Below are 23,979 nucleotides of genomic sequence, written 5' to 3' on the forward strand. Positions count from 1 at the left end.
GCTGGATCTCTGCCGGAAGGAGGTGGCCCACCTGGCCAGACCGTGGTGCTGACCTAAGGTAATAACCACCGTCCTGACTCCCATGAGGTCATGCCAGAGTTGAAAAGAGATAATGCTGAGTCAGACACAGGCCGTCTGCTCTTTGGAGGGGTCTGTCGAATCACCCTACCTGGGTTGCCTACGCAAGTAGGCCCTTCTCAGACCCCGAACGGGGCCTCCCCAAATCCACCCCTATGGAGATCGCCCCCAAGACCACTCAGCCCATGCGTCCTTCCATCATTACTTACCCTCCTCTCCCTCGCCGATCCTCGCCCCTCCCTCTGGCCTCCTCCATCTAAGGGCTCTTTGCGACCTGTGTCTATATCAAAACCAGGTGGAGGACAGGTGAGTGGAAGGAGAGAAGGGCTTCCCAGCCACATGGCAGACCGAGCGAATGGGGGCTTTTCTGTCCTCTCCTAGTGCAAAGAGGAGAACTATACCACCACCAGCAAACGGTGGTCATAATGAGAATCCACACTCAGGAGAGGAAAGTCTTCAGGATGGGAAATCGAGGGGTAAAAGCTGGAGCAGGAAAGCAGAAGGCCAACATCCTGCCACTCTTCGGATCTGGGGATGGGGGCTGAGGTTCCAACACGGGGACCCGAGGTGACATCTGGAGTCACTCAAGGTGAGGTAGCTGGCATGAGCCCCAGCTTAAAGCCTGGAGTCTTCAAGAGGGTTCACCGCTGTCCTGAAGATGGTACAAAGAGAGCCAGCAGAACTCCACCGCCTGGGCCAGGGATTTAGGGATTTGGATAGAAACGAACTCACCCGTCAGAAATCAAAACCCTGGCCCGGCGCCCAACACAGGAGCAAGGTGCGATGATGTTACACTGCCAGGCGGAGAAAGCCCAAGTCTCAAGAGCAACAGAAAAACTGTTCCCGAGCCATTTAAATGCCTGAGCCCTGGCAGAAGCAAATATGAAATTGCTCTGCGGGGACAATTTCGTGACCTAGAGCGCACCAGACTGCCGCGGGGCTGGGGCAAACACTGTCACGTGAACCTGCAAGGGAAAAACTACAAAACATGCTCGTAAGTAAACCACCACAAAGAAAGAGACGTTAGAGGTAACAAAAGAAGAATCAGCTCGCCCATAACTGAAATTCACAGAAAATCTTAACTTTAAAGAAACAAAACTGCCAGTTTTTTGCCCAGCAGAAACGGGTTCATTCGGAAAACGGTGGAGAACTGCATTACAGGAAACCCAGGGACTGGCAGAACCACAAGCAAGTCTGCGAAACAAGGGGCGGAAGTTCTTTTATAGAGGAAAGGGGGCTGTTCTAAACAGAAAGTCCATTGGAGTCAACTGGGAGTATGGTGGTTTTTCATTGGCTGGGCTGTGACGCGCGCGCACACAGGCACACACACTCTCTCTCACTGGCTGGGCTCTTACTCTCTCATTGGCTGAGCTGTGACTGTCTCTCATTGGCTGAGCTGTGACTGTCTCTCGTTGGCTGAGCTGTGACTGTCTCTCATTGGCTGAGCTGTGACTGTCTCTCATTGGCTGAGCTATGACTGTCTCCAATTGGCTGGGCTGTTGCTGGGGGAAGAGGAAACCTTCCTTCCTCCTAATGGGATAATAAAATAGTAGCTAAGGTAGTATGGACTTGGGCTGTGGTCTTTTCCTATTGAGTCTGTAATGGGCAAGAGTGGTAGGGAGTGAGACCTTCCCCTGCGGCCTCCAGGCTGCATTCTAAATGAAGTTCCCTTTTACTAATTTTCACAATCTGAACATCCGAGATACAATTAAAGTGTATTGAAATAAAATGACATAGGAAATAAAAGAAGGACTCGGAGCCATAAAGAAAGAATAGGACATTTTTTTTTTAATTTTTTTTAACGTTTATTTATTTGTGAGAGAAAGAGATGGAGCGTGAGGGGGAGAGGGACAGAGAGAGAGGGAGACACAGAATTGGAAGCAGGCTCTAGGCTCTGAGCTGTCAGCACAGAGCCCGATGCGGGGCTCAAACTCACGAACCATGAGATCATGACCTGAGCTGACGTTGGACGCTCAACCGACTGAGCCACCCAGGGGCCCCAAGAATAGGACATTTTGAAAAGAGTAACAGGACATGAAAATTAATCAGGTAGACCTAGAGGTACAATATATCTTCATTGGAATTATAAATTAAATTTATGAGATAAATAGAGGTAACAACACTAAAGAGAGAATTCGAGAAATAGAAGACAATGAAGAGGAAATCATCCAAAATGCAGCACAGAGATATAAAGAGATGAAAAATAAGAAGACACAATTAAGAAACGTGCACGATAGAATGAGTAGGTGGGGCATACATTCTTATGGGTGGTCTAGAAGGAGAAAATTAAGACGGGGGGATGGAGGGACAAATTTTTCAAAATGGAAAAGTGACAGGAGTTTTCCATAATTGCAGGAATGAGTATTTAGAGTAAGTGTCCCATTACCCAAACAGGATAAGTAAAAAGAAATACACATAAAAACACATCGTGGAGAAACCAGAAAGCATCAAAAATGCAGAGATCTTCAAGGAAGCCAAAGAGATAAGACTACCTACCCGAAAAGAAATGACAACTGGATTGATGGCATTCTCAGCATCACCACTGGATGTCAGAAGACAGTGCCGTTGTGTCGGTGAAGTACTGAGAGGTATATCTGTTGTCCTAAACTATATGTCCAGCTAAACTATCATCCGAAAGTGACGGCTGTGATAGATTTTGAGAAAGAAACAAAGGAGTCTACTAAGAGCTCCCCTCTACTTGCTGGATGGGATGCTGCCTGACTTATGAATCTCATGATAAAGACAATTAGATCTTCAAATTAAAAAAAAAAAAGTTTACGGGGCGCCTGGGTGGCGCAGTCGGTTAAGCGTCCGACTTCAGCCAGGTCACGATCTCGCGGTCCGGGAGTTCGAGCCCCGCGTCAGGCCCTGGGCTGATGGCTCAGAGCCTGGAGCCTGTTTCCGATTCTGTGTCTCCCTCTCTCTCTGCCCCTCCCCCGTTCATGCTCTGTCTCTCTCTGTCCCAAAAATAAATAAACGTTGAAAAAAAAATTAAAAAAAAAAAAAAAGTTTGCTATTCATGGATCCCCACTGAAAGAACTTCAGTTGTAGGATAAATGAAATCCAGGAGGATTTAAATGATAGTCAACCTAATGAGCATTGGCTATAATTAATAGTTATATCAGCAGTTACAATCATGCTGAATCAAGGGGGTTAAAGACAAAGTGAAGCTAAAATGTTAGCCAACGATAATATGCGAGATGGGAGAGGAAAATTGGAAAAAAGACTTGATCAGATAATAGATGTCAGTCCAAATACACCAGTTAAGTCCATATATGTTAGTGATTATGATTGTAAACATATTAAACTTGCCTATTGGGGCGCCTGGGTGGCTCAGTCGGTTGAGCATCCGACTTCGGCTCGGGTCATGATCTCACAGTCCGTGAGTTCGAGCCCCACGTCGGGCTCTGTGCTGACAGCTCAGAGCCTGGAGCCTGTTTCGGATTCTGTGTCTCCCTCTCTCTCTGAACCTCCCCCATTCGTGCTGCTCTCTCTCTATCTCAAAAATCAGTAAAGGTTAAAAAATTAAAAAAAAACTTGCCTATTAATTACAGAGATTGGTTGAAAAGAATCTATCTATACAAAGAATCTATCTAACCCACACCACCCAAAGAGGTTGAAAATAAAGGTTGAAAAAAATATGTATAAAAAAACCTGGGGCACCTGAGTGGCTCAGTCGGTTAAGCGCCCGACTTCGGCTCAGGTCATGATCTTGCGGTTGGTGAGTTTGAGCCCCACGTCGGGCTCGGACAGCTCGGAGCCTGGAGCCTGCTTCGGATTCTGTGTCTCCCTCTGTCTCTCTGCCCCTCCCCTGCTTGAGCCCTATCTCTCTCTGTCTCTCTCTCAAAAAATGAATCAATGTTAAAAAAAATTTAGATAAGTGAAACTGTAAAAGAAATCAACAACGCATAATCACGGGGGAAAATTTTCACATGTCTCCGTCAGAAAATCACAGCTTAATTTAAACCACGTCATTTAACAAGCTTGACCTAGATGGACATAGATGCTAAATGTTGCCTTCAGACTCGAATCTGACATTTAACAAAATTGAACTCGACATCAGGTTGCAGAGGAAATTTCAACTGATATTGTACAGATCACCTCCTGACACTAAGTAATAAAATGAGAAATCCCAAATGTTTGCGCGCTAAAAAGCACATTTCTAAATAATTCAGATGATAAAGCATCATAAAAAGTCTCAAGTATTTAGAACTGAAGACAGTGAAAGGACAAGATTTCCAAACACGGAAAAAAGTAGTAATAAGAGGAACTAAAAATAGTCATTGGCAAGTAAGAGTGAAAATAAAGTATTTAATGCAAGAGGTTAGAAAAACCAGCAGGAAAGAAAGTATGTAACAAAAGGAAGGACATGCTAAAGATAAGTACAGAAGTTAGTGAAGCGGGGAATATACAAAAGAAAGAATTAAGAAGTGCACAGTTAATTCTCCAAGAGGACAAGAGGAATAAACTTCTGGAAACAAAGATTGCAAAAAAAAAAAAAAAAAAAAAATGGAGATCACAAATGAGTTTTATCAGGAACTCAACGGTAGACATAAACACACAATAGAATTCTTCAGCAAAATAAGCACAATGGACAGCTTTCTGTCAAGCAGATCTAAGAGCTGTGCGACATGAAATAGACAAATGCGTAGAAAAAAATAAAAATGATGGGCGCCTGGGTGGCGCAGTCGGTGAAGCGGCCGACTTCAGCCAGGTCACGATCTCGCGGTCCGGGAGTTCGAGCCCCGCGTCGGGCTCTGGGCTGACGGCTCGGAGCCTGGAGCCTGTTTCCGATTCTGTGTCTCCCTCTCTCTCTGCCCCTCCCCCGTTCATGCTCTGTCTCTCTCTGTCCCCCAAAAAATAAATAAACGTTGAAAAAAAAAAAAAAAGAAAAAAAGAAAAATGATCAAAAAGTAATAGGAAACCGGGAAGCATTTAGGACATTCAATCAGCAGTCATAAATCTACTTGCAAAAAAAAAGCATCAACCCGGACAGCTTTATCAAGCCCTCAAGAACACATAACCCCTACTCGATACAAATTGTTCCGTAGAAATTTCCTACGGGGAAATATGGGACAGGGGCGGGAGGAGGGGCTCCCCGGCTCCTCTTATAAGGGTTGCAGAATTGTGATGCCAAAAGGAGGCAGAAACGGTACCTACAAGGAAAATAGGAACACAGATGCACAAATCCTATATCAAAATTAGCAAACCAAATCCAGCAGTCTATATATAAATGCTTTATCGTGAGCACAGAGTCTTTAACTCAGGAATATAAGACAGTTTAACACCGAAATATCTGCTAAAGTAATTCACCACATTAAAAGATTAAAGGGAAAGTCCATATACATAATCATCTTATTCGATGCAGAGAAGGCATTTGCTAAAATACAATTTCCACTCGCAATTTTTCCCACTGATGAGTTTTTAAAGCAAATCCTCTTCGAACTGAGAATAGACACAAATTTTCTTTTTTAAAACATTTTTTAAATGTTTATTTATTTTTGAGAGAGAGAGAGACAGAGAGACAGAGCTCAAGCGGGGGAGGGGCAGAGAGAGAGGGAGACACAGAATCCGAAACAGGCTCCAGGCTCCGAGCCGTCAGCACAGAGCCCGACGCGGGGCTTGAACCCACGAACCGTGAGATCATGACCTGAGCCAAAGTCAGATGCTTAACGGACTGAGCCACCCAGGCGCCCCTAGACAGAACTTTTCTCAAACTGCCAAGAAACACCTACCAAAAAGCATCATACTTAATGATAAACCACTAGAATTATTTTCCTTGGAGCCAAGAGAGCAAGGTAAGGATGCCTGTTCTATCGTTTTGATTCGGTATTTTACCTTCAGCTAAGCTAATACACAAGGGAAAAAATATTTCTTTGGGTAAATATTTGGCTGCATTGAATTGGCATCAATGCAGATTGACGGTGAAATTGAAAATGGGGATTTCTTCCTCACGTGAGTGTCTGAAGGTGTTCCAGAGCCAACACCGGCGGTCCATGAGGTTGTCCAGGGAGCCACGCTCCGTTTGTCTGGGTGTTTCACCATCCCTAGAGCGCTGCCCTCATCCTGTGGTCCCCCCCCCGGCCACCACGTCTGCAGGTAAAAGTCCAAGAACCACCAACACAATTTTGAAGACGATAGATGAGATCTTTGCCCTTCCAGATGTATATACTTGCTCTAAAGGGATATGGGGTAATAAACCAGTGGTGGTTTGCATCTAAGAAAAATAGGCCAACAGGGCCAAATAGGGAAGCCAGAGGCAGACGGTCAGTCTGCGGCAATTTGGCAAATGCCAGTACAGATCAGCGGAAGGCAAGAGTGAGCAGGAGCGGAAAGGCAAACAGAAAATGTGTATTTCCCTTATACGACACGTGAACCTAAGTTCCAGATGAATTAAAGACCCGAATGAGAAAAAAGCAAACCTCTCGATCTTTTAGGAGAAAGCACAGAACATCTTTATGACGCCAAGACAGAGAAGGACTCACGATTCCCCAAAGCGCCAATGGTGCGGAATCCGAGAAACACATTGGACTCCGTGGAAATTTAAGGACAGTGTAACGAAGTAAAAGGACAGTGTAGCTTCACTCTGGGAGATGTTTTACAAGCACGGTATTGCTCAATAAATTTTGGATGAATAGATGCATGGAGGGACGGTTGAAAAGAGATATTTGTTTACTTCTCCTGCCTCACCTCCAAGTGGGCAGGGAGCCCGAGTGTTTGTTACTGTTTTAAAACGAGGTGTGCTAGTAGCAAATTCGAGTTACGGTAAAGAAATAGATCAGGAGACGGCCACCATTGGAAAGAGAGTTCATTACACACAGTTTGCCAAGAGAGGCGGTATACCTCTTGCCAGGGAGCCTCAGGGGGAAGCACCAGGCTCGGTCAGGGGCACGGGGAGAGGAGAGAACTGTGCGCATCTGCCTCTAGCGTAGTTGCCGTGGAAAGGAATGTTCGAGGCAGATAAGCAGGTTTAGGATTGGCTACTTTGAAAAATCTCAGCAGGCTCTGGGGCACAGGAGGCACCCCAAGTTGTCTGATAGCTGGCCTTGGAGTGATCAGGACAGGTGCATCGTGATACAGAAGGATATTTTTTAGGAGAGTGAGGGGGAGGGGGCTCTGGATTGATCGATCTGTGTTTGTATAGTATTTTTTTTTTCAACGTTTATTTATTTTGGGGACAGAGAGAGACAGAGCATGAACGGGGGAGGGGCAGAGAGAGAGGGAGACACAGAATCGGAAACAGGCTCCAGGCTCCGAGCCATCAGCCCAGAGCCCGACGCGGGGCTCGAACTCCCGGACCGCGAGATCGTGACCTGGCTGAAGTCGGCCGCTTAACCGACTGCGCCACCCAGGCGCCCCTGTATAGTATTTTTTTAAGAGAGAGAGCAGGGAAGGGGCGGAGAGAGAGAGAGGAAATCCCAAGCAGGCTCCACACTGTCAGCGCACAGCCTAACGTGGGGCTCAAACTCACGAACCGTGAGATCCTGACCTGAGCTCAAACCAAGAGTGGGACGCTTAAACCACTGGGCCATGCAGGTGCCCCTTGATCTGTATTCGAAAAGCACGTCCGCCCCCTCTGACCATAGGGTGTGGCAGAAGAAGGTCAAGGGAAGCGGGAGGCCAAGGCGAGGGGACCCAGGGACGTCCAGCATATGCACGCAGGGCAGAGGTTCGGACATCGTCTCCAGAAACTGGAAATGCGGTCGATACAGTTACACGCCGGTTACTGCTCCCACCTTCCGACCTTTTTTATTGCCTCGCTCTGAATTTCCTTTCCTGGTAAACAGCTGCTCAGTCTGGAGCTTCAGGGGAAAAGGATGAAATTAAAGTGTCAAAACCAAAAATTTATTCCTGTTTGTGCCTTATTTTTGGTGCCTGGCACACAGGGCCTGGTAGACAGGCCCAAAACACTGGTTTCTTACCCTCACCTGCTTTGCCTGACGGAATGACAAGGGCTCTTCCCCGTCTGCGGAAGGAGGGACACACGACGGCCCCTTCTGGAACAGGCCCTTCTTTGGATCAGCTCGTTCCCTTGCCCACACTCCTCACGCACCCAGCCCACTTTGTTCCCCAAATGCTTTTCTGCCAAGCTCACTACATGAGCAAAGTAATGGTTTTATTTGCATGAGTGAGACTCTACCCTAGATTAATCTCACAGCATCGATTTTAGGATATTTAAGTGTGAACCCAGCTGTCATACTCTCCCCCAGGAGTGGAGTTCGGGGCCCGACGCTCACTCTAGCCGCCCACGAAACGGAGCGTCCCAGCCTGCCTGCCAGCTACCAGCTTCTGGAAGAGGTGCTGACCTGGAACCAGAAGGAGGAATTCCTCCCCGGCCTGTTGGAGGCGGGAGGGCGCTGGCTTTGAATCTGTCGCAGACCTGACCAGTCTCGGCTGCTGGGGAAGCTCATCCATTCGGCCACGTTTGCAGGGTCCTGTAATAGAGCAGGAACTCCCTGGGAAGTCGGGTGTAGATAAAACAGGGTCCCGTGCCTGCGTTCCAGAAGGAGCGACAGCCAAGAGAGCCCCAAATTCCGATATGGAAGGGGCAGGACCAGCGATTTAATTCACAGCCCCCCCGATGCAACATGAAAATGTGGGGCCTCTTGTCCAAACATTATTCAGGATTTCAGCCAGTGGAGCATTAAACACACAGGGGGGGCCCCAGGAAGCCGGCCCTGGGAAGGAAGCGTGCTCCCTGTCCTGCCCCCGGAAGGAAAGAACAGCATTTATCACCAGAGGCGGGGATGGCCGAGTTAAGTCCGCACAAACGAAACCTCACCAAACAACCCTACCATCCCTCGGTTTCCCCCATGTGTTCACCTTCTGCCCCTAGGAGCTCACAAGCACTTTTCGTCACCTTGTCCCTTCTCCATAATCTATTGCCTTCTGTTGAAGTGACACGTTAAGTCCCCTGAGTGTCACTGCCCTTCTGGGCCTTCGTCCTCTTGCTCTGATGTCCTTCGTGCACCTAACAATGAGCATTCTGGCATCAGATGAAATCTGTGTGCCATTTCTCTCACGCACGGGCCTTTGACAGTGCAGCTCCTAGGCCCTGGCCCTAGAACCTTGTTCTAGAGGGGAGAGAGGGAAGCTTTTCCTCCCCTGAAACCTTTACAAGCGGAAGCCCTCCCTGGCTGTGATGGGAAAGAAAGCTCGGCGTGCCGTGACATCGCTGGCTTTGAAGGTGGAGGAAGGGGCCGTGAGCCAGGGGATGTGGTGGCCTCTGGAAATTGACAACAGCCAGAAAGAAAAGAGGGGCCTTGATGCTACAACCACAAGGGGCTGAATTCTGCCGCGAGAACGCGCAAGGACACGGGTCCTCCCCAGAGCCCCCAGAAAGGAACCCAGGGGGACCTGTATCTGACTTAGGAGCCACAGAACGGTCAGGTGACCTGTGCGTGTTGTTTAAGCCACAAGTGCACGGTCACCTGTTACAGCAGCAACAGGAAAGGAATACGGGAACAGTCAAAGCATGCTGTCTAATACAGGAGGATAGAGAGCGGGAGCCGGGGGGGGGGGGGGAGGGGAGGGGACGAGGTCAAAGGGAGCAGGTGAATGGGGATAGAGCCCTTCCCCTGCCCAGAGGGCCACCAGCTTTGGGGCATGGCCGTCAACAGCCGGGAGGGCGCGCGGCCTCACCCTGGAAACCGAGCACTGAGTGCAGAGTCCCTGGCGATGTAGGCCTGGGAGGCACCGGGAGTCTGCACGTTTGCATGGCTGGGCCGACCCTGATGGATGTTTATGCCAAGGGGTTCATGCCATGGGGTTCACCAGCCCTGGGCCTTCTCTAGCTCCACAGAGAAGCCCCCCAGAACCTTTCCTGACTTTCATTAGGGTGCCCCCCTCACCCCAGGCTCCCTCCCGGAGACCGCTCGAACCTATCCCATCGACAGGCAGTATTTAGATTCTCTACCGAGGTCCGTCCCCCATTTAGCTAGTGGCCTCGAGGGGGGTGGCATTACCGTCTGGTGATCTGATGGCCGAGGCCCCAGGCCAGCTGCTCAGCTCCCCTGTTAACTGCTCCCCACTGCTGACTGCGGTCTTTCAGCGCCCAGGTGCTGGGCAGGCCAGGTCAAGACAAGCCGAAAGGCCGGACTGCGCACGAGTGACTGGAAAAGCGCCTGCTAATTACTTCCCAGAGTGCTTTGTGACGATGAAGCTGTTTCGGGCCGACGCTCGGGAAATCCAGCTTGCCGTTTCACTTCGGAACCGCCTTCTGGGCGGGAGGTGGTTAAGGCAGCTCCAGACCAGTCCCAGCCTGCAGTGCCACATGTCCCGCTGTCGTGGTGCGTTTTCTTCCAGAATTAACGTTCCAGGCCATGCCCTCAGAAAGGCCTTTGGAAAAAAAAAAAAAAAAAAAAAAACGCGTTAACCCAAACTTGGGACGCAGCTAGGCACATTCTGGTATTTGAGCGTGGTGGCAGGAGGCCCAGAAATCACACATCAGAACATGTATACAAGAATATTTAGGTAAAATAACATAGACTCTATTTTTATTTCTGTGCCGGGATCGTGCGTCGGCTCATGTCACTTACGTTCAAGGGGCGTCACTGCAAAACTCCGGAGAGATTTAAATCGTGTAGGAAATCAGTGCTGATCAAGTTCTTGTATTCGTTCAGGGGTTAATGAAAGTAAGGACCACGTTTACAGAAAGATGTGCCCAGGGGCAGGAAGGACTCTGGCCAGAACAGATACGAGACCTCTCTCACCTTTGCTGGATCTCAAAACAGAAACCCTCTCCCCAGGAAGTGAGGCGGACAGGATCCTACGTGTGTTGGTGGCTGCATCCCCGATCCCTCCTCCAGAGTCAACAACCTCGTCTCCGTCAACCTCCAGAACTGGTACCTGTGCTGAGGCCGTGACCTCCAGAGGGCACGGGCTCTGCCTGCGGCCAGAGAGAACGCCCAGACGGTTGCCTCCTGCCCCCAGCCCCCCTCACAAGTGCCCTGTGCTCAGGGCTGCAAGCCTGGTCTGCCCAGGATGGGCTCATTCTCCAGAGCACAGTGCCCACAGGACAGACGGGTCCCCCTTGGGGGACACAGGTGGCGCGGCCTCCTGCCGTGAGGTGTGGGAGGGACACAGAGCTCTGCTCCCAGGTCTGCCTAACAGAGCACCGCAGCCTGGGGCTCGACACGACAGAACTCCCGGAAAACAAGATGTCAGCGGAGTTGGTCCTTTGGGAGGCGGGAGGGGACAGTCTGTCCCAGGCCGGTCTCCCAGCTCCCGGGGGCTGCCGGCCACCCTCAGCGTTCCCGGGGCTTGTGGACCCATCGTTCAATCTCTGTTGTCACGTGGCACTCTCCTCTGTCGTCCTCCCCTCTTATTTTTTTTTAATTTCTTTTTCTTTTTTTTAACATTTATTTGTTCTTGAGAGAGAGAGAGACAGAGCACGAGCAGGGGAGAAACAGAGAGAGAGGGAGACACAGAATCCGAAGCAGGCTCCAGGCTCCAAGCCGTCCGCACAGAGCCTGACACGGGGCTCGAACCCACGAACCGTGAGATCATGACCTGAGCCGAAGTCTGACGCTTCACTGATGGAGCCACCCAGGTGCCCCCCTCCCCTCTCCACTATGCTTCGTGGAGACCTTAATTCCGTCTGCAAAGATACTGCTTCCAAATGAGATGGACGGACCTCATCGGTCCTGGGCTGCGGGGACAGAAACCCGAAGGCTGGGTGGTTGGAACAACGGATATCTGTTTCCTCACGGTCCTGGAGGACAGAAGTCCCTGGTGCCATCAGGGTTGATTTCTGATGAGACACCCTCTTCTGGCTTGTAGGTGCTGTCCCCCGGCTACGTCCCCACATGGCTTTTCGTCTGTGCGTGCCTGGAGCTGGAGCTCTGAGGTTCTTCCTCAGCCTAGAAGGACACTCATCCTTAGGGATCGGGGCTCACCCTTGACATTATTTAACCTGAATTTCCTCTCTCAAGGCCCCGTCTCCAAATGCAGTCACATGGGGGGGGGGGGGTTAGGGCCTCAACATATGAATTTTTTTAATTCTTTTTTTTTTTTTACTTTATTTATTTTTGAGAGATGAGAACCCTTTCCTCTCTAAAGTGGCCCCCTCAACACAACGCCTTCTTCCTGTTCTGTCTTCCTGAATCCTTCAAGGCCAACTCAGTGCTGTCCCTTCCCGAAGCTGTCGCTTTCTCGGAGTTCTTTGGCCTCTGTCTTCCCACCCCGTTTCTTTCTTAAAATATCGTCTTACCCTAGGCCCTGCAAGTGTAACGCTTGCCCCAAGCTTAACGCAGGAGCAGTTTCTGGGAAGCCGCGAGATTGGCTGTTTCTGAGGCAGGGCCGACCACATGGTCCTGGGGGTGAGGGAATAGAGTGTGGTCCCAGCCATGCCCCTGTCCCTGCCGCCGTGTCATCCAGACATGGTTATTTACCTTCCTAAGCCTCATTTTCCCCATCTGCAAAATGGGACCATAAGATCATCTGCCTCCCCGGGTCAGTACAAAGAGAAGTTAAGAAGTGAGTACTCAAAGCCCTGATGCTGCTTGTGATGGGAGCTGACGCTTCCCAGGCCCCTGAGGCTCAGCCAAGACTCAGGACCCCAAACCCACCACCCCCAATGAAGAACCGTCCAGAGCCAGCAGGCCTAGAGAACCAGACTCACTGTCTCCGGAGTCTGCACCCTTGACCTTTCCAGTATAGAGCCCCAGGACCCCAGGCTCTCCCCTCCACCACGATCCCCCTTCCCTGCCCTCAAACTTGCCTCCCGGGAGGGGCTTGAAACACTCCCCACTCACACAGCTCCGGGTTTGAGAAGCTTTCCGTCCGCGGGGCACCTACACCCACCCAGGACAAGAGTCTTCGGGAACCTGGGGACTCCAGACAGCCTGGTGAGGGAGGGATTTGGGGACAAGGGATCCCCCACGAGGACTGCCCACCTGTTGCGCACTTGGAGGGTGCTGATGGTCATTGGCTGCCTTGCGATCCCCTGGAGGGAAGATTCTGGAAAGCACTTACAGTGTTGGACACCAAAGGGAGGAGGGCCAATCTTCCTGAAACCCCAAGCGTTTCTACCATCAGAGCTCAGCGGGGCTGCTCCAAGCGTGCGCCCACGGACCGCTTTCCCAGCTGCCTTCCTGGAACCAGAAGCTGGGCCAGTCTAGCCTCCCCGTAACCACTCTCCTTCCTGGGGTTTCTATGAGCCCCAGGCGGCCCTGCAGGTGTGGGTGGGGGCGTCCGAGGAGCTGGGCTGAACACCATCTGTCACCACCAGCGCTTGGCAGGAGCATGTCAGCTTCATTCAGACGCCTCCTGCCCACGCCTGGCCGGTGGGGCCTCCAAGAGTCAGAGGGGCTAACAAGATGCCCCGAGGGTCGGACCCTTCTCTGCCACCTGCCAGCTATGAAGTCTGGGCCCGGCACTTAACCTTGACGAGGCCTTGCGTTCTCGAGTGTGGAAACGGGGAGCGATGTTTGCCGCGAGGTGTGTGTGTATGTGCGACGTGGTCTTTGGGCAAGTCCTCCGGGACAGAAGCTGCCTTCACCCGCTCACCCTTGCGTCTCCATTTCTGAGGTCAGGGCCTGGGCTTCCGCAGGCACTCGGTGCCCATGGGACAAATGGAGACTAGTCACCGGACGAATAAAAAGAGGACAAGTAATGATAATGAAAGAGTGGGGTCATCATAAATAAATACTGAGTGAATGACTGGATATAATTTAACAAATATTTAGGTGGAGCGTCCCCTGGGCCGGGCATCATTCTGAGAACTTTACAATTATTTCTTCCCTGGGGCGCTTGGGTGGCTCGGTCAGGTGAGCGTCTGACTCTCGATTTAGGCTCAGGTCACGATCCCAGGGTCGTGGGGTCGAGCCTCACATCAGGCTCCGTGCTGAGCGTGGCACCCGCTTAAGAGTCTCTCTCCCTCCCTCTGCCCTTCTCCCCTGCTCGCTTGCGCTCTCTCTCTAAAATAATTTAAAAAGCTATTCTTTTATCACATGCTTATAACCACCTTGCAAAGCTGATGCTGTTACTATCTCCATTTTATAGAGGGGGAAACCGAGGCACGGAGGCTAAGGCATTTGTTCAAGACCCCCAGAGCCGAAAGGGGGCAGAGGCCAGGGCTGGAAGCAATCTGACTGGTGCTCCCAACCCCCCTGTCCCACTAACCCCAGCGAGCCTTAGGGTTGCAACAGCTTCACACCCCCGGGGGCAGGGGGAGGAAATGTAGATCAAGGCAGTGGGCCAGGCGGGGCTGGAGGCTGAGTCCAGGCCCAGAGGGCCAGCCCCCGGGCGGTGGGCGGCGGTGGGGCGGTGGGGCAAGGTCCAAACCGGCCCACGTTTGTATCCCTGGTCCCTAGAATCATGGCACCCTCAGGTTTGTAAAAAGAAAGAGAAATAATAGAGGCTTAGGGATAGGTGTTTGTGTGGAGAAACCAGTCCTTTTGGCGGAGTCCCAGCCTCTGCACCTGGAGAGGAGCCGGTGTCACCCTGGGCTCCCAGGTAATCTCGGAGGAGGGGACGGGGGCCAGCAGGTGGTCCCCTCCTTCGCTGTCAGCTTCCCGTCTTCCAGAGCCCGCCCTCATTTAGACTCCCTGGGGTCGAGCTCAGTCTTGCCAAGGGAAAAGGCTGAATTATAGATTTGGGACAATTGAAAAAAAATTGTGTTAGGTTTTACTTTTTATATTTGAGAGAGAGACAGAGAGACAGAGAGTGAGTAGGGGAGGGGCAGAGAGACAGAGACAGAATCTGAAGCAGGCTCCGGGCTCTGAGCTGTCAGCACAGAGCCCGACTCGGGGCTCGAACTCACGGACCGTGAGATCGTGACTCGGGCTGAAGTCGGACGCATGACCCAGCGGATGGCCTAACAAGCACGTCATTTTGTGATAGTCACCATGTAATAGTAATAGCTGTAAATGAAATTTCAAGATTCCCATAGGAGCTGAGTGGGGACGGGAAAAGACCCAGAGTTGTTATTGGTGACCAAGTCAAAGGTATGTCTAATAAACACCACTGTGGTCCTGCTGACTGCATTAAAAATTTTTTTTAACGTTTATTTATTTTTGAGACAGAGAGAGACAGAGCATGAACGGGGGAGGGTCAGAGAGAGGGAGACACAGAATCTGAAACAGGCTCCAGGCTCTGAGCTGTCAGCACAGAGCCCGACGCGGGGCTCGAACTCACGGACCGTGAGATCATGACTCGGGCTGAAGTCGGACGCTTCACCGACTGAGCCACCCAGGCGCCCCCTGACTGCATTTTAATGGAGGGAAATGTTACATTTCAGGTAGACTTTTGTGAAAATAAAGAAGTAATCCACCCCCCACCCCCACCCCCGCCAGCCAAATTCACGGACTCCCTAAATCCTATCCGCAAACCTCTCGGGATCCCTACACATCAGGTTCAAAACCCCAGCTCTACACAGTTAGCCCTCCCCTCCCCTTGCCTGTGACTCTCCCCAGACTGTCCTCAGAGGAGGGAGCTGGGAAGAGAAGTGGTTCCATCGGTCTGTCGTGAACTTCCGCTTTCTTTCCCAGAAAACGAAATATGAGAAGAGAGTGTGTTAAGAGGGAAGAACTTTTGGGGCGCCTGGGCGGCTCAGTCCGTCGGGCGACCAACTTCACTCAGGTCACGATCTCACAGATCGTGAGTTTGAGCCCCGCATCGGGCTCTGTGCGGACAGCTCGGGGCCTGGAGCCTGCTTCGGAGTCTGGGTCTCCCTCGCTCTCTGCCCCTCCCCCACTCACGTTCTATCTTTCTCTTTCAAGACTAAATAAGCATTAAAAGAACTTTTGCCAACCACTCCGGGGAAGTCGGCCCCGTGTTGTCGAGGCACTCATTCAGCCCCATTCAGAGCTCCGCGTGCCCGGGGCCTGGGGCATCCTGCCAACAACCACGGAGGCCGTGAGGTCTCCCGTCAACAGCTGTGAGAGGCGCCATCTTGGAAGCGGATCCTCCAGCCCCAGTCGAACCTTCGGATGACGGCAGCCTTGGCTGATGGCTTGCCCAGAGCCTCGTCGGGGAGCCTGAGCCAGAACCACACCAGCTAAGCAGCCTCTACATCCTGACCCTCACATGCTGTGAGATAGTAAATGTTTGTTGCTTCAAGCGGCTACGTTTTGGAGCGTTTTGTTAAGCAGCTGGGGACTACGAATACAAGGAGTATGAGACAGGCAAATCCTGCTCCTCTCTAGAGGGCTGGGGGTGAGGTGCTGGGGATGGGGAGCAGGGGGGGGCGGTTTCCCTGAGGCAGCCCTCTTGAGGGTGAGACCTCCCAGGGGGCCTCAGCACATGCTCAGGGCAGATGTCACACAGGCCTGCTGATGGAGCCTGCGCCTGCTGGCCACCCGCTGCTTCAGGGCATGGCGTGTAACACCTCCCGTGTCAGTCCCCTCAGCTACAAAGGACAGTCGTGACCCAGCCTATAGAGCCGCTGCAAGGACCGAAGGAGGTGATACGTGCGGAAAGTGCCAGACGCCCAGTAATAAACAGTGGTTCTTAGTGGTGACCTCCCCGGGCCCTCCCTCCACCACCAGACCAGATGCCCAGGCATGACGTCCCCGAGAGAAGCCCACTGTCCTGTGACACCCAGAAGGTCCTGGCCCCCAAGGGGGGTGGGAACGAGAGACTTCAGGGCAGCTCTACGTGAACCTTTGAGCCTCGCCCTGTCCCCTGTCACCCTCTCCTGGTTTGGAAGTCATCCTCAAGAGCATCGAACAGGCGAGAAGAAACTCAGCCTCAGCCTCGACTACGGAAAGGCAAGTCAAAACTACACGGAGATGGAAACACCCGGAATGTCCACCAGTGGAGGGGATGGGTGGATCAAGAAAATGTGGCCACGGAGAGGAAGGAGGCACCGTGCACCCCCGACATGGGTGAAAATGGAAAACTTTAAGGCAAGTGGAGGAAATCGTTTACAAAGGTCCACGTATTATGTGATTCCATCTACACGAACTGCCCAGAAAAGGCAAATCTGTAGCGACGGGCAGCAGATTGGCGGTTGCCGGGGGGAGGGGGGGGGACGGGGGGGGGGAGGGGGGAGGGGGAGTGAGTGGTGATGGGTACGGAGGTTTATTTTGGGGCAAAGACAACGTTTCGGAACTAGACGGTGGTTGCACAACACTGACAATGTATGAAATGCCACAGAGTTGTTCGCTTTAAAATGGCTAATTTCGGCAAAACTATGGAGACGGTAAAAAGATCAGTCGTTGGGGGGGTGTGCGTGGGGGGGGGAGGGTGAACCAGAAGCTCAGGGCGCCGCAAGTCCCACGTGACCCCGTGATGCCACCGTGTGGCCGCACACGTGTCCAACCCCCCAGCACGCACACCACCAAGGTGAACCCTGAGGTCCACCCCCGTGTCCGCACAGCTTCCCCCGTTGGGACAAATGTGCTGTGTGACGCGGGGGCGGCCACACGTGCGTAGGGGTGGCCGGTATTTGGGAAATCTCGGCACCTTCTGCTCAGTTTTGCTCGGAGCCTGAAACGGCTCCGAAAAATAAAGTCTTAAAAAAAAAAAAAAAATGGTTAGCTTCACGTTCTGTGGTTTTTACCTCGATTGAAAACGACGACACCAAGGTGGCATTTTCCACCAGCCTGCCTGGCAGAGGAGTAACCGGGCTGGTGGCCGTGGCAGCCGGTGGCCCGTGGCAGCCGGTGGCCGTCAGCAGGGCGGTGGGGAAGCGGGGTCTGCAGGAGCGTCAATGGGAGAAGGTCCAAGGGAACAGCTCGGAGATCAGACAGCCTTGGGCTCAGGCCCGGAGCTCGTGGGCCAGCACTTCTGCCGAAAGGCACTTGTCCCATCCATCCACCAGCACACGCGAGCAGGCCGCGGTATGTGAATATTTCTTGTAGCGTTACACGCCGTGGCAAAATATCGGACACAACGCGAACATCCAGTTCAATAAAGGGCAGCAGCTCGCACACGAATATTACAGGGAGGAGGCCACTCTTGGCGGGCCGGCTCAGAGAGGAGAGCGGGTTGGTACACTTAGAGCACACGCACGTGGCCGACCGCACATACCGGGAGTCCTGGAAACACCCACAAGAGCTAGGAAGAAGAATTCTCCCCCGGGGGGGGGGGGGGGGGAGGGAGGCAGAAGCTTCTGGTATTCACACCCTTGTCCGGTCCCCTCTGTCACAGCAGCAGCATGTCACGGTCTGTGCGTCCGAGGGAAGACGGACCGCTGGGGCTGTGCGGCGGGCTGAATGGGGTCCTCTCCTCAATTCACAAGTGGAGGTCCTCCCCCCCAGCACCTCAGAACGCGACTGTATTTGGAGAGGGGGGCTTTACAGTGGTAATTAAGGGAGGGCGCCCGGGGGGCTCAGTCCATTAAGCATCTCGGCTCGGGTCACCATCTCATGGTTCGTGGGTTGGAGCCCTGCATTGGGCTCACTGCTGTCAGTGAAGAGCCCACTTTGGATCCTCTGCCCTCCCTCTCTCTGCCCCTTCCCCATTTGCATTCTCTCTCTCTCTCTCTCTCTCTCCCTGAAGGAGAAGAAAAAGAAAAGGAGGAGGAGGAGGAAGAAGAAGAAATCTGGACACGGAATCGCACAGAAGGAAGCTCGTGTGAATACACAGGACGGAGGTGGCCGTCTGCAAGCCAAGGAGAGAGGTCCCGGAGGGAACCAACCCTCCCCCACCTGATCTCAGATTTCTAGCCTCCAGAATTGTGAGAAAACATTATTTCTGTTGTTTCGGCCGCCCAGTCCTGCGGGGCTTTGTCCCAGCAGCAAATGAATACAGCCTAGCTCAGAAGAGGCACTGTGGCTTCCAGCCTGGCCCCCCTGTCCTACAACACTCGGTGTGGGGGAAGCCAGCCAGCCCACTGCCACAGTGAGGACACTCAGGCGGCCTCGCGGAGAAGCCCCCGAGGTGAGGAGCTGGGGCGTCCTGCCGACAGCCTCGTGAGTGAGCCACCTCGGGGTGGCTCGTCCCACCCGGCCAAGCCCAGACACGGCCACCGCCCTGGCCGAGAGCCTGACCGTAATTTCTTTTTTTTTTTTTTTTTCAACGTTTATTTATTTTTTGGGGGACAGAGAGAGACAGAGCATGAACAGGGGAGGGGCAGAGAGAGAGGGAGACACAGAATCGGAAACAGGCTCCAGGCTCCGAGCCATCAGCCCAGAGCCTGACGCGGGGCTCGAACTCACGGACCGCGAGATCGTGACCTGGCTGAAGTCGGACGCTTAACCGACTGCGCCACCCAGGCGCCCCCTGACCGCAATTTCTTGAGACGCCCTGAGCCAGAAGCACACAGCTAAGCGACTCCAAGGTATCTGACCCGCAGACACTGTGTGAGACGATAAACGTTTGCTGTTGTGAGCTGCCGAATTTGGGGAGAATTTGTTACACGGCAGCAGCTAGCCATTACAGACGCCGTGCACTGTGACACCCGTGAAACGCTGGATAACGCTCCAAAAAAACATCCAGCTCCTGATCCCAGGATGTGGTGAAAGAACCTTATGTGGCAAAAGGGATTTAGCAGATGCAATTAAGTTAGTGATCTTGAGATGCGGAGATGATCTGGGATTTTCTGGAAGGGCCTCGAATGTCATCACAGGTGTCCTTATGAGAGGGAGGCAGAGGGAGATTTGACCTTAAGGAAAAGAGAAGGTGTGGGGAACCTCAGAGTGACAGGGGCGCGAAGACGCCACCCTGCGCCTTTGAACATAGGAGAAGGGTCACAAAGAATGCGGCTCTAGAAGTCAAAACAGCAAGGAGACCGACTCTCCCCGAGTTTCCGGAGGGAGTTCAGCCCAGCCGACTCCTTCATTCCAGCTCAGTGGAACTGGTTTTGGATTCCTCGCCTCCAGAACGAGAGATGAAATGTGCGTTGCTTTTTTTTTTTTTAATTAAAAAAAAAAAAAAGGTTTATTTATGTTTGAGAGCCAGAAAGACAGAGCGTGAGCAGGGGGCAGGGGCAGAGAGAGAGGGAGACACAGAATCCGAAGCGGGCTCCAGGCTCCGAACCATCAGCACAGAGCCCGACGCGGGGCTCGAACCCACAAACCGTGAGATCACGACCTGAGCCCAAGTCGGGGACGCTTAACCGACTGAGCCACCCAGGCGCCCCCAAAACACACATTGCTTTAAACCACCAGGCTTGTGTGATTTTTTTCCAGCAGCCTTAGGAAACTATCCCGCTACCTCCTGAGTTTTGTCCCGAGTGTGTACCTCTGACCGGGCCAGTTTTGGCCCCGTGCATCCTCAGATCCATTCCTCGCCTTCTGGGGCTGAAGCTTCGGGGGGGGGGGGGGGGGTCTGAACTCTGCCGGCTTTTCCTGGGGCTTCCGACTGGTTTCAGGCCGAAGGAGGTGCTGGTGGGAAATGGGAGGGTGGGCGTAGGCAGAGCTGCCCCGCCTCCCTCTGCCTCGGGCCACACCCTTGCGGTGGCTCTGCTCCTCCCACGGCCTCACCAGGGACACCTGTTCCACGGGGGGAGGGGGGAAGGACCCGATGCCTCCCCACCGGCAACATACAGCGGAGGGGTTGCTCTAGAGGCCGGCTAGCGGCTGCACCTCATTCCTGCATCGAGAGGGCCAGGTGGGCGGGGGACGTGGGGCGCCCCCAAAGCAGCCCGGTGTGGCCACAGTGAGAGCCACAGAGACCTGGAAAATACAAAACAGCAGAGCACTGTTGAAACCCCCGCACATGTCCGTGTGGCCGGTGTGGTGAACTGGGGCTCGTCCCCCGGAGGTGGCCTCCACCCCGGGTCCGAGGCACACACCCGCTTTCAGAGCGGGACCGATGGTCCCTTGCCCGCCCGGTGTTTCGCTTTCAGGGCCTGACACAGGAACATTGCTAGGTGACCGTATTTTTTCAAAGCTCAAATCGAGACAGATGGTCTGCCCAGAGATGTTTTCCTGATTTAGCCCGTTTACTTATATAAAAAGCTTCACGAAAAGGGTGCACGCCAATTTGCATTTGATTGTCCATTTAATGAGTCACCTTTCACAGGCAGGATTGAGCCTCGACCCCTGGGGGACGACGCGGTCTGGCCTGGATGGGGGACGGGGCTGTGGGGGTAGAGGGTGGGAGGGGTCTTCAGAGAGGGGCAGTGCCGGGGCTGGGGTCCCAGGTTCAGGGCACGATTGGCAAGTGGCTCCCTCTGGGCCTGGAGTGGTAAATATTTGGTAGAGATTCGGGGAAAATCGCGCTCCTGAGCGGTCATTTGACCCAAACTACGACCCCGGGTCGTCGGCGGGACCTGGGGAGGGACTGGTGGGGAGCCCCACCTGCAGCTGAGAGGGCCTCCCGCTCCCTGGGCCCCTGCCAGGCTGGGAGAAGGGCCGGTCGGCCCCCAGGGGCCCCACGCCACTCGTCACAGAGGCATCCCTGTCCAGAATTCGGGACCCCATCGGCCAAGTGTCCAGTCAGTCCTATACATGGTGCCTCAGACATCAGCCCCCGTGTCCTCATGTGCCCCGCGGGGGGAAGAGGCCATCGTTAATAGTTTACTTTGCAAAGAGGCACAGAGAAGGCAGCAACTTGACTGAGGCCACACAGCTAGCAGGTGGTGGCAGTGGGACTCAGACCCAGGCCCGCGGGGCTCACCCCACCCTGCTGTGCCTCACCTGCCGTATGTCTCCTACTTCCTCTCTGTCTGGACTCGCGGTTCTAGGCGCTCAGGTAAGGACACTCTTCCTGGCTCCCTTTCCCCTCCCGTGCCTCAACCAGCCCCCAGCAAATCCCGGCTCCCCCTTCAAAATACACCCGGAGGGAGACCAGCACTCCCCCCACCCCACCCCCAGCCGCCACTCTCACGGGTCACAGATGCCACATCCTGATGGCTCTGGGGCCACCACAGCCCTCCTAGTGCATTCTCGGCACAGAGGACAGGAGCCTGGTCACACGTGGCAGCCAAATGCTCGGGCTTCTCTGTGGGCTCCCATATTACCCCATAAGTGTCCTTGTGGAGGTTCCCCAGCTCTTCACAATCTAGCCCCGTCACCTCTGCGCCCACGTCTCCTCACTCACTCTGCCCCGGCCACGTGGGTCTCCTTATCGTTCTTCAAACCCGCCAGCCGCACTCCTGCCTCAGGGCCTTTGCACTGGCTCGTGCTTCCGCCTGGGGTCGAGTGTCACCTTGTCAGTGAAGCCTGACACCCTACTTCGGGTCGCGTCCTTCCCCCCGACACCGCACACTCCCCCAGCCCACGGCTCCTCTCTGCCCTGCTTCGCCACGGCACTTAGCACCTTCCACCGTTCTGTTCCGTTTACTTAGCATGCTGCTTGCTCGTGGTCTCCGGCTGCTACCGTGTCCGCGACCGGAATCTTTGTCTCTCCCACAGCTCCGTCCCAGTGCCCGCACCTAGAGACCTGCTCGGCACATAGTATACACTCAATAAATACTGAATTGTCCCTAGAAGCCTCAGAGCGGTCTTCATCTCCTTTTGCGGATAAAGTTCGGCGTCCGACCCAGGGACACACGGCTAAGAGGAGCAGAGCGGGGACCGGGCCTGGCTTTTTCCGCACAAGAGGCTGCCTCGCGCTTTGGCGGGCGGACTGATTTCCTCCACGCTCACCTCTACTCACACCCTTTGTGACAACGCGGAGCCTGCTCCCTACCCCTTAGACCTGGCTGCCAGACTCACCACAAGGATGGGGCCAGAGTAATGTCGGCCCCAAGCCTCGGCCTCCGCTTTCTCCTGGGCCCCCGCCATGGGCACAAGCCCCAGACTGGCCCGGGGGAGGATGGCAGCGACGCGGAGGCCAGCTGTGGCTGTCCGAGACCAGTCAGCCCCCCAGCCACATGCCAACTGCCAGCAGGTTGGGTTCCCCTTGAAGCAGAACCTGAGGCCAGGATATAGAAGTGGGTCGTTTAGGCGCCTGGGGGGCTCAGTCGGTTGAGCCTCGGACTTTGGCCTCAGGTCACGATCTCACGGTCTGCGAGTTCGAGCCCCGCGTCGGGCTCTGTGCTGACAGCTCAGAGCCTGGAGCCTGTTTCCGATTCTGTGTCCCCGCCCTCTCTCTCTGCCCCTCCCCCGTTCATGTTCTGTCTCTCTCTATCTCAAAAATAAATAAACATTAAAAAATAATAAAAAAAAATAAAAAGAAGTGGGTCGTTTATCTGGGGAGACCCCAGGAGGCAGGACCACAAGACAAACCAGCGAAGGACGTGCCGGGAACCCAGGCTCAAGCCTGCTGGGGCCCCAGGAGCCACATGGGCTGTGCCCCAGACTCACCCACTACAGGGCAGGGGACTGAGACTCCGGTCGGGGACCGAAGTTGTCTCCGGGGGCGATGGCACCCTCCACGTTTCAGGGCCTCTCTGAGCATGAGCAGATGGGGGAGATGGGTCAGGGCAGCCCCTGGCGGTTCGCGAGGACCTGGCCCCATCGCCTTACTCACCCCTACAAGACTTAGCTCCCGGTCACCTCCTCTGTGAAGCTGCCTTGACCTTCAAGGGAATGGCCATTGCTTCCTCTGCCCCCGGTGGCCCTTTGCACAGGCCTCCCTTGCGACAAGCTCAGTGCTAAGCAGTCCCCTCACGTGGCCCCTTTGAGGCCACGACCGTCTCACGTACATACAGGAGTATCGCCACTTTATCCTCCAGGGGCTGAGGTTCAAGGTCTCGGGGCCACAGAGTGGAGGAGGCTGGATTCGAACCTCCAACCCGGGGGCTGGTGCCGGAGCCATCGCGCTCGCCACAGACGGGGGTCTGTCTGCTCCCCGGGACCACGAGCGCCCCGTTCATCGGCCGGGCAGCCAGCGCACGTGGCGCGCACCCCCCGTGGGAGGCGGGCACGCCCGCCAGCAGATGGAACGCACGGCTCCAGCCCGGTTCCAAACTCACACTCCCACGCGGCCGGCAGCAAAAGTAGCCAGCTCATTTGAATGGAATGACAGGAGGCAGAAGCGAGGGCCCAACTTCAGACAAATGGGCGCCCTGAGAAGGGGAAGGGCAGCCACCAGGCCTCCGACAGAACACAGCTCCAGCCCAAC

The sequence above is a fragment of the Prionailurus viverrinus genome, chromosome E1 (assembly GCF_022837055.1).
Source record: "Prionailurus viverrinus isolate Anna chromosome E1, UM_Priviv_1.0, whole genome shotgun sequence".
NCBI classification, from domain to species: domain Eukaryota; kingdom Metazoa; phylum Chordata; class Mammalia; order Carnivora; family Felidae; genus Prionailurus; species Prionailurus viverrinus.